This window comes from Adiantum capillus-veneris, chromosome 28, assembly GCF_014529385.1.
Source record: "Adiantum capillus-veneris isolate H3 chromosome 28, ASM1452938v2, whole genome shotgun sequence".
NCBI classification, from domain to species: Eukaryota; Viridiplantae; Streptophyta; class Polypodiopsida; order Polypodiales; family Pteridaceae; genus Adiantum; species Adiantum capillus-veneris.
Window position 1 is genome coordinate 95166846 of NC_140958.1, and position 9351 is coordinate 95176196.

The 9351-nt window shown below is 44.4% G+C and overlaps 1 pseudogene; it reads right to left on the reverse strand.

Moving 5' to 3' along the window:
• Nucleotides 1–1270: 1270 nt before the first annotated feature.
• LOC147420916 (uncharacterized) lies at nt 1271–6807 on the reverse strand (annotated as a pseudogene).
• Nucleotides 6808–9351: the final 2544 nt, after the last annotated feature.

Below are 9351 nucleotides of genomic sequence, written 5' to 3' on the forward strand. Positions count from 1 at the left end.
ATACATCATGTCGTATTGTATCTATCGTTTCCTCTTTCAATACATGATCACTCTCAACTTTGCTCAAGCGCTCTTTCACTACATTCATGTCCACAAGAGAGCGTTTACATTCTTGAACTTCATTCTCAAGATGCATCAAGCGTGTTGTTTGCATTTCAAGAACCTTCTTGAGGTGCTCATTCTCCACAACGAGAACTCTTAAAGTACCATTCTCCATTGCAAGTGCGCGCAACTCTTCACCTTGCTTGTTGACGGTTTCTTGTAACGAGATCAAGTAAGCCATGATCATTGCTTCCGTTGTTGTAGACGATGTGGTTGGATTAGCATCCAAATTCCTTGGAGATTTTGCATCATTCTCCATGGCGAGTGTGGCTTTTCCACCCTTGCGAGTTTTTTCTGACATTGCCTTCAAGTCGGCAACAAAAACGCAAAGTTTTGACAGTTTTTTCAGTTCTGAGATGCTGTTATAGCAAAGCCTTCCATTACACACACACACACACACACACACACACACACACACACACACACACACAGAGAGAGAGAGAGAGAGAGAGAGAGAGAGAGAGAGAGAGAGAGAGAGAGAGAGAGAGAGAGCTTAATAACGTAATTTGGACATGTAACTTGGTGTGTGTGTGTGTGTGTGTGTGTGAGAGAGAGAGAGAGAGAGAGAGAGAGAGAGAGAGAGAGAGAGAGAGAGAGAGAGAGTAAATATTTCTTTGACATGTGAGTGGTGTGTGTGTATGAGAGAGAGAGAGAGAGAGAGAGAGAGAGAGAGAGAGAGAGAGAGAGTAAATATTTCTTTATGTGAGTGGTGTGTGTGTGTGTGTGTGTGTGTGTGTGAGTGAGAGAGAGAGAGAGAGAGAGAGAGAGAGAGAGAGAGAGAGAGAGAGAGAGAGAAACCCTAGATGTTCCATTGAGGGAGACACTTAATAAGTGTGCTAATGTGAGTGGAGAGGGATCTCCCTAATTATAGTGTAGAAGTGTGATTAGTTAATGTGTATGCTATTTACAACTTTGGGGGGGGGGGGGGGGGGGGGGGCTTGCATTTAGTGTGTATGTATGCGTGAGAGTGAAATTTACAAAGTAGATGTCTAGAGAGAGCGTTTCAGAGACAAAATTGAAGACACAAAAAAACATTATTTGCATCAAGGTTGAACACTAATGTAAAGACCTGAAGGTTTGGCAGAAAGAGAGAGTACATTAACAACATTGTGATACAACCAGCATTGCAATCAAAAGTGATTCTAAACCAAATATTACAATAAGGGATTCAAAAACAGAAAGGGATGCAATAGCTTGCAATACCCTTGTTCCTCTCTACCCGAATCATTCAGAATGCCTTGAGATAAAACGGGCATCATTGTCATTTCTCTTCTGCGCTTTAAGGCGAGTAGAACGCCTAAGAGTGTTTGGGTCGACAATGTTATGTTTATGCCTTCGTTGACAACTCATTTCAAATTGTCGCTTGATGTTATGTCCTGCCAAAATGAAAGCATGATATTAAAGAGAAGTATATTTAGTGTCAAGCTATACAAGTTAATTAATTGCCTTCAAATGATTTTCTTGAAAGAATTACCTTTCTTGTGGCTTCCTCCTTAGCTTTATTTAGGCAGAACAAACTTCTTATCGTTTATGAGCATAGATTTGGTCATCCCCCCGTTCTTCATGCACAATGTATGACTTGTCAGGGATTGCCATACAAAGATTAATGGGTTGTTCATGGCTTTCGAAAGCAGGTGGTGTACACAAGTCGATGGGGGTATTGTGAGAACTTATCATGCCCACCTTGCCTATGGGACCACACGCGCAGTGTCGAGACATACTTGACTGGTAAAATTCAACATGAAGATTTAGTCCGATTTCTATGCCACCCAAACACATGCATTGAATCACTCTATTTGATTTGTGTGTGTGTGTGTGTGCGCGCGGATGCGTGCACCCCTGTGCAGACACATTCACCACTTTGCATTCATGGATTAATAGTTAACCAAAGCCCATCTCCATTGAGGCTCCAGTTGGATTAATATCTCCAAGAGCCCACAACCCGGCTGAATGTTGACTTCGTCACAACCCTCTCTTCCTTCTCTCTCTCTCTCTCTCTCTCTCTCTCTCTCTCTCTCTCTCTCTCTCTCTCTCTCTCTCTCTCTCTCTCCCCTAAAGTTCAATACGCTTGACACATCCCTAAATTGAACTTGGTGATAATATTTCTCTCGGACCATTCTTGCTCTCTGTCCACCATCATTTGTCGGTTTCGGCTCCGCCATAGAGGCGTTGTAGATAGAGACAGAGTGCGAGAGAGAGGGTCGGACCATTAATCCAGTAGAAACCAAAGCAATTGTTGGTTGCCTGTGGTCAGCTCGTGGGCTCCGGGCTCGTGCAGCAGCCTCGTTGAACCACTCTATGGCTTCACGCAAAGCTCACACGCACACGCACGCACACACACACACACACACACACACACACACACACACACACACACCACACACACACACACACACACACACACACACACACACACACACACACACACACACACACACACACACACACACACACACACACACACACACACACACACAGAGAGAGAGAGAGAGAGAAGAGAGAGAGAGAGAGAGAGAGAGAGAGAGAGAGAGAGAGAGAGAGAGAGAGAGAGAGAGAGAGAGAGAGAGAGAGAGAGAGAGATCCTCACCCGGTTAAATGCCCTAGTCTTCTAAACTGGCGTGGTGAGCAATGGTAAGGCTAGGTTCACAGTAGGCGACGGAAGGGAAATGACGCACACACGCAGCCAATCACCCTGCGCCAGGTAGACAGACGCGTTCACATAGCGCGGAGGCAATAGAGAGAAAACTTTGCCAGCTCACGAAAGTGACTGCGACATTTTCTTCCAACCCCCACCTCCCCCTCGGCACAAAACGCTTCCACCCTCCACGTCCGTAGACAAATCCTTGCTGGAGGTCCAAATTATTTTATTTATTTTTTAATAACCTCAAACCTTATGAAAAGAGTCACTTTAGTGTTTATTTCTGTTGGCCTCGAGTGTTCACAACGGGCAGGAAATGAAAACTATCGAACCGGGTTCTTCCACTCCTGTGTGAACCAATGGGTGGTGGAAGAGTGCATGCCAAAACTCTTTCGACTGGAAATGCACCTTTTGAAGTGTGATTGCCGCCGCTCTAGTGTGAACCCAGCGTAAGCCTGCCCTACAGAGCAGAGTTCTCCAGCTTTGTCACAGCCTACAATGCCAGAAGGTGTGAGTGTGTGTGTGTGTGTGTGTGTGTATGTGTGTGTGTGTGTGTGTGTGTGTGTGTGTGTGTGTGTGTGTGAGAGAGAGAGAGAGAGAGAGAGAGAGAGAGAGAGAGAGAGAGAGAGAGAGAGAGAGAGAGAGAGAGAGAGAGAGAGAGAGAGAGAGAGACAATTCAGTCCATGATGTCCGGAGACAGAGAAAGAGCCTGAATTCTTGCCTCCAAGGAGTAGGTCAGTCTTGATAAAACTGATTTTCCATGTTCTTTGGAGCCACTTGCATATTTTCCGTGTGAGGCCTTTAATAGTTGGACAGTCCATGAATAGGTGGTCCAGATCTTCTCTAGCCATCTTGCACCCCAAGCATCGATTTGACCCGATCCCTCTCTCCTAAATCTTGACCCTCGTTGGTAGAGCACCCCAAATTACCTTCCATAGAAAGACCTTTATGTGTTGCAGAACCTTTGGCTTTCATATGTCCTCCATTACTTGCTCCCACCTTTCCTCCGGCAATTGCTTTTTCCACAGCTTGTTTAGGGGGCTAGACCAATTCTTCTTATGCATCATTGTTTGATAAATGCTTTTAGGATGGGGTTTTTCTAAGATACTGCTTCCAGGCCATTTCCAGGCATTCCAGTCAAACAGCGAATCATAGATTGGCATCACTAAATTGTCAAGCTCCTTCATCACTTTGTGGACAAGAAAAACCTCCAAGCTATTGAGTTGGTACTGAGTAACCAGAAGGTCAATGGTTTTCCATCTTAAAAGTGTGAAAGATTATCTTCCGATTTAATCGACAAACTCCAACTCCATTGTTGTAGGATATTGTGTAGACTGACAGAGAGGCACAAAGTCCAATTGAGTGTTGACTTGTATGAACAACATGAGCCCATCTTGGAGGTATAAATTCTAGTGTGCTTGCTTCGACAACAAATTTAATGTGCGATATTGATAAAGGACAATTAGACTTTGTCATGTACTATTTCCATTCCTATATTGTAAATTCATTATTATGGTTTTAGAAAATCATTATTTTCTCCCTTCGACTAGTATTGTCAGGACACGGGTCCTGTACCCTAAGAACTAGGCTAGGCAAGGACTACGGCCAAGGGCCGGGCTAGGCAGTGTGGATAGGGGATCCGTCTAGGGCAAGGGGCTAGGAGCCCGCCTATAAAGGGAGGTTGGGAGGAGGATCCATGGGAGCCTAGTTGCCTAGTTTCTTACACTGGTATCAGAGCTTAGGGTCGAAGGCAGCCATGGAGGAGGGGGGGAAGGGAAGAGGCAGGCCTTGCAGGACTTGCATGATCTCTCTTTCTCTCTCTCTCTCTCTCTCTCTCTCTCTCTCTCTCTCTCTCTGTCATAATAATCAATATCTAATTCTCCTAAATGATTTTCTCATATTAAACTGATCATTTAATGTGGGGAAGTGCCAAGGGAGAAAAAGCTAGAATATTGGTTAAGTTAGCAGACCGGCCACAGTAGGGATCCAAAGGAGGGAAAATAGGGATCCAAAGGGGGGGCCATCTGCAAAAGAGCCATGTGAAACAATGGGCCAAAAAGACCCTAAGGTTCAGCCCATTAAGACTTCCAAAATGCTAAGGTTCCAAAATTCAAAGGTGGTGTCCAAAGGTCAACCCTAGGGAAAATTGGATGCTTAGTGTGTGCCCAAAAAGTCTTTCTACATCCCTACATGGGAGGGGGCGAGCCCCAAAGCTAGGGGATGAGAGAGAAAGCCACACACACACACACACAGGCTCCCTTTACACAAAGGGAATGAGGGACACATGTCAGTTCCCTAGGCCAGATGCCCACAAGGTGTGCCCAATTCCTATTGGAAGACCCTTGAAGTGGACCAATGAGAATTAAGCTAGAGTAAATCTAGTTTAATTAATTTAAAAACATTTAATAAAAGAAACCAATGAGAATTAAGTCTCCTAGAAGACTATTGGGCAGTCTCCCAAGGGGTCCAATGAGCATTCAGGAGCCCCATGGCTTGCCTGATTCCTATTGGCCAGGAGGCAAAGGGGTCCAATGAGAGTTTAGTTTAATTATTTAATTACCTAAAGCTCTCACAAAAGGGGAAAGGGGGACACATGTCTAAAGGCTATCACTTATGCTGCTTAATTCCTATTGGCTTGACCTGGGGAGGTCCAATGAGGCAAAGGCCAGACTTATTTAGCAGCTAGGGCTCGCCCAAGAGAGAGGGGGGGCTGATTTTTGCTTGGAATTGACACACACACTCTCACACTTGACCATGTGTGAAGGGAAAATACTCTATCTCCTCCCAAGCTTTAATGGAGAGCTCATCACCTACTCCAATCTTGTGAGATAGAAGCCTACATCAACACTCTCTTGGCATGTGGATGCAAATCCAACCAAGAGCCAAGCTTCAATGCATGCTCATCTTCTCTACCAAGCTAATTACTAAGCTAAGCTATGTTAATATGAGTGATTATGTGAGGAGATGTACTTCTTTCTCGTAAGATACTTCTTTTTCCTCTCAATCTACTCTCATACCCTGCTAGCTCTCACCATCTTCGAAGGTGTGTGAGGTCTTGGGTCTGAGAACGGGGATAATTCAAGTTGTGTTTGATTAAGTGTTTTGCTTGGTGTATGAAGCTTCCATCTTCATTGCACTAGCTAGTCTTGAAGGAACACAAAGAATTGTATTGTACAATGTCTCTCTTGATGGGAGAAACCATAATACAAAGCCTTTTGGAGGGGGGACCGGCTCCATGCAAATCCGGTCCTCAACTGTTGTCAATAGCTTAATTGCTCTCTCTTTTGAAAGTATTGTCGATGCTATCTAACTAGGTGTTATGCTTTTTGTTGCTCTCTCCACCCAAGCACTCTTGTAATTCTCATTAGGAATCTATTCTAATGAAATGCCCACTATGTTCATGCTAATTTCCGCTACACATAAGATTTTAGGCCATTAAATGTTACACTCTCTCTCTCGAATTTCCATGGAGGTGGGTCGTGGGCAAGCTCCATGAGGATGTCCTCTCCTCGATTCTGCAAGGCAGGCATGGCCCCTTGAGTACAAGCAGGGAATCTCATTACTCCGTGTGAGGGACCGCTAACACGAGGAGGGTCGCCGGCTGACCTGCACCGAAATGGGCGGAGTTGGTCTCTGTAGGATCGCAAGGCGGAGCTGCATCTTTTTCGACACCTGCTCATCTCCCAATTCTACATGCAAGGCACGGTGTCGTCCACTCTGTCAAGGCGCAGTTCCGCCATCACTGCAGGTTTCATTATTTTTTTTTAATAAAAAACTCTATAAGGTTTGCAAGGGTGCCTTCCCACCTGCTTCACAACATAAAAGCAGTGCCAAGTCTCCGACCTCTGAAATCTATCGCTCACGTGCTTTGACAAGACACCAAGAGGATGGTTTTTACTGCATGCAAGATGAGAAATCCTCGTTTTCTATACATGCATGGCATGTTTGCATCATAGAGCCTTCATGTGAAGCAAGACCATGCTATTTGCCTCACGCCTTGTCTATACGGTTTCCCAGATCAAGGGAGCACCCACCATTCCGGCAAAGACTACAGCACAAAGGCGCATGACGACGAGATGTCACATAAGTATGTCGACATGCGAGCGGATTCCTTAATTTCATGCAGGAATCATTTTCTTTACGAGTTCTATTATGCATACCTTAGAGTAGGACTCCGTGTGTCAGGCATGTAAGACATGTCTAGACAACATGTACGACACGCCTTGGTGTACATGTGTACCTACAATTTTTCTATGGCAACCCGCCTATAAGGAAGAAGTCCATTCCTAGGAGGATTATAGGTTGATTCAGTTGATTAAGCAAGCTTTCACAAGGTCTGATTCATGCATACAAGGCATGTTTTTATGCTTTCAAGGGATTTGGACCTCATCAATAAGTGTCTACGGCATGGTTGTGAGGTGTCCGTATGTTATCCTTGTGGCACCAGGTGCACTATTTGTTCGAGTCAGAGTAAACTATTGTATGTGGAAGGTTACTTCAACCTACTCTGCATGCATGGCCTCATGGATTGGGCATAATCTTGTATCCTTGAGGCAAGTATGCATTTGGATTCATGATACGAGCATGTCCCTAGTTATTGCATGAGCCATGGTCTACTCGCTCATACTCTTTATGAATTTTTCATGTGTGCCAATGAGCCATATACAAGCTCTTGATGGTATTCCCTTACAAGGTTGTAAGGGTAAAGCAAGGCCGGCTTCTGAATCCATGAAGATTTGAGTGATATCCCAAGGTAACGCAAATCCTACTACCATGACGGCAAGGACGGTCGTGATAGAATGTCGTAATCACATGCAGGTAAAGTCGCTTGTCAAAGCACGAAGGCTTGGCAAAGCTTAGCATGCATGGCATGCATGAGGGTCCGAAGTTAACCATCATGTCACTCGCATGATATGGTTGAGACTCATTACATGTTGCTTGGGACTCTCTTGCTTGCCCGAATTGGTATCCACCCTACTCGCATGACAAGGCATACTCTGCGAGTTGAGCATGACCTCGTATGTTGAGTGAGGGTACACCTTTTTGATTCATGGAGATGCTCGCTCCCTTATGATTGCACGTACTATGGTTTACTTGCTCTAGAGCTACATGAAACACTGCGTGTGTTACAGATTTCAATAGGGAATATGCAAGGCATAATCCCAATGGTTGTCTAGTTGAGCCTTTTTTATACTTTGGTGAGACACGGTCTCTCTTTTGTGTGGGAAAAAAGAGCTGTGTTCAACTCTTTTGTCTATAAGATAACCTCTCATCAAGCAGAGTTTGCATGCTATGTATGCACCACATACAAGGCATGTGGGGAGTTGTAAGCTGCAACACTAGAGCTGCTTCAGTTGTTGTCATCTCACCGAAACCCTCCCAGTTTTGCTCCTACACGACACTTATGTGTTGGTTTTTATGTTTAAGGCCTTCACGGTAGCCAAAGGGCTTCCACTTTTGTATGCAAGAAATGTTACCCAGGGGGTATAAAATATGTTTTTTCTCTAACCCAGCAACTCTGTCAAGGATAGAGTACGGATGGATTGTTGCATGGTTGCTATCAACACTCAACGATACTAAAAAGAACCTAAAATTTTGTCTAGATTCACCAGCAAGGAGCCCCTTTCAAGTCATCCTCATACAGTCACGACCCTACACGGTAGACGGTTAAGATTTAACTTGTGTTTTTTGTTGCCTCTCTCGACGAGAGTGTCATACAGACAGATTGTGGAATGCTTACAGGATAAGCTGCAATTCAGGCATAAGATGTCTAAGAGCACACATCCTGGGCACGCACTCTACAAATTTAAGGAAAGTTCCTCAGCCCAGCATGCTCTTCTTTTATCTCTTTTTCTTATTTCTTTCACGAATAACAAAACTATTCTAAGAAGCTTTTGCTACATATTCTACTCGTGAGTCAGCTTGAGCCAAGGTGCTCTAACTCACAGTTAGCACGTGGCTAAGATGCTACTCAAATTAGTCTTCATCGGTTCGTTGATTGAACACTATTTTGCATAAGGGCTAAGAGCCGATGTTAGGATAAGGGTAAGACCCAATTATTGGCATTCTTTGGGTGATTGTTTTCAAGATATACCCACGTAAGTACACATTGACGTTAATGGACAAGGAAGAGTCTTGTCATTACGGATGTTTAGGGTGTCATTTTTGCACTACATGTTTTCAGTGCGACACTCAAGTTGAGTTTTTGATAATCTTAAACTCACACCAGCTGCTCTCTACCACGGAGTATAGACGCAGCAATCATTTGTGACAGCATGGCTGTCCATAAGAGATCGGTAGTTCACTTGTGTGGGTCTCCTGCTCTCTCTATAGCACTACGGAGTGTCTATGGACATACTGTTTTGGGGTAAGACCCGACAGGTGATTGCTACATCACCCCATAGGCATTAAGGATCACATTTTGATTTGCATTGAGGATCACAGTTGCTCTCCCAGTTAAACTTTCACGGAAAAAATTCAGAATCTACCATGCGGTAGCAGACAAACACACTTTTCAAGTTGATTCCACTCAATCTATTCTAATCCAAGAGCTTGGATTGCAAAGGCAACAACCAGGCTTCTCAGTGCAATGCTGTTTCTTTCTCCAGGTA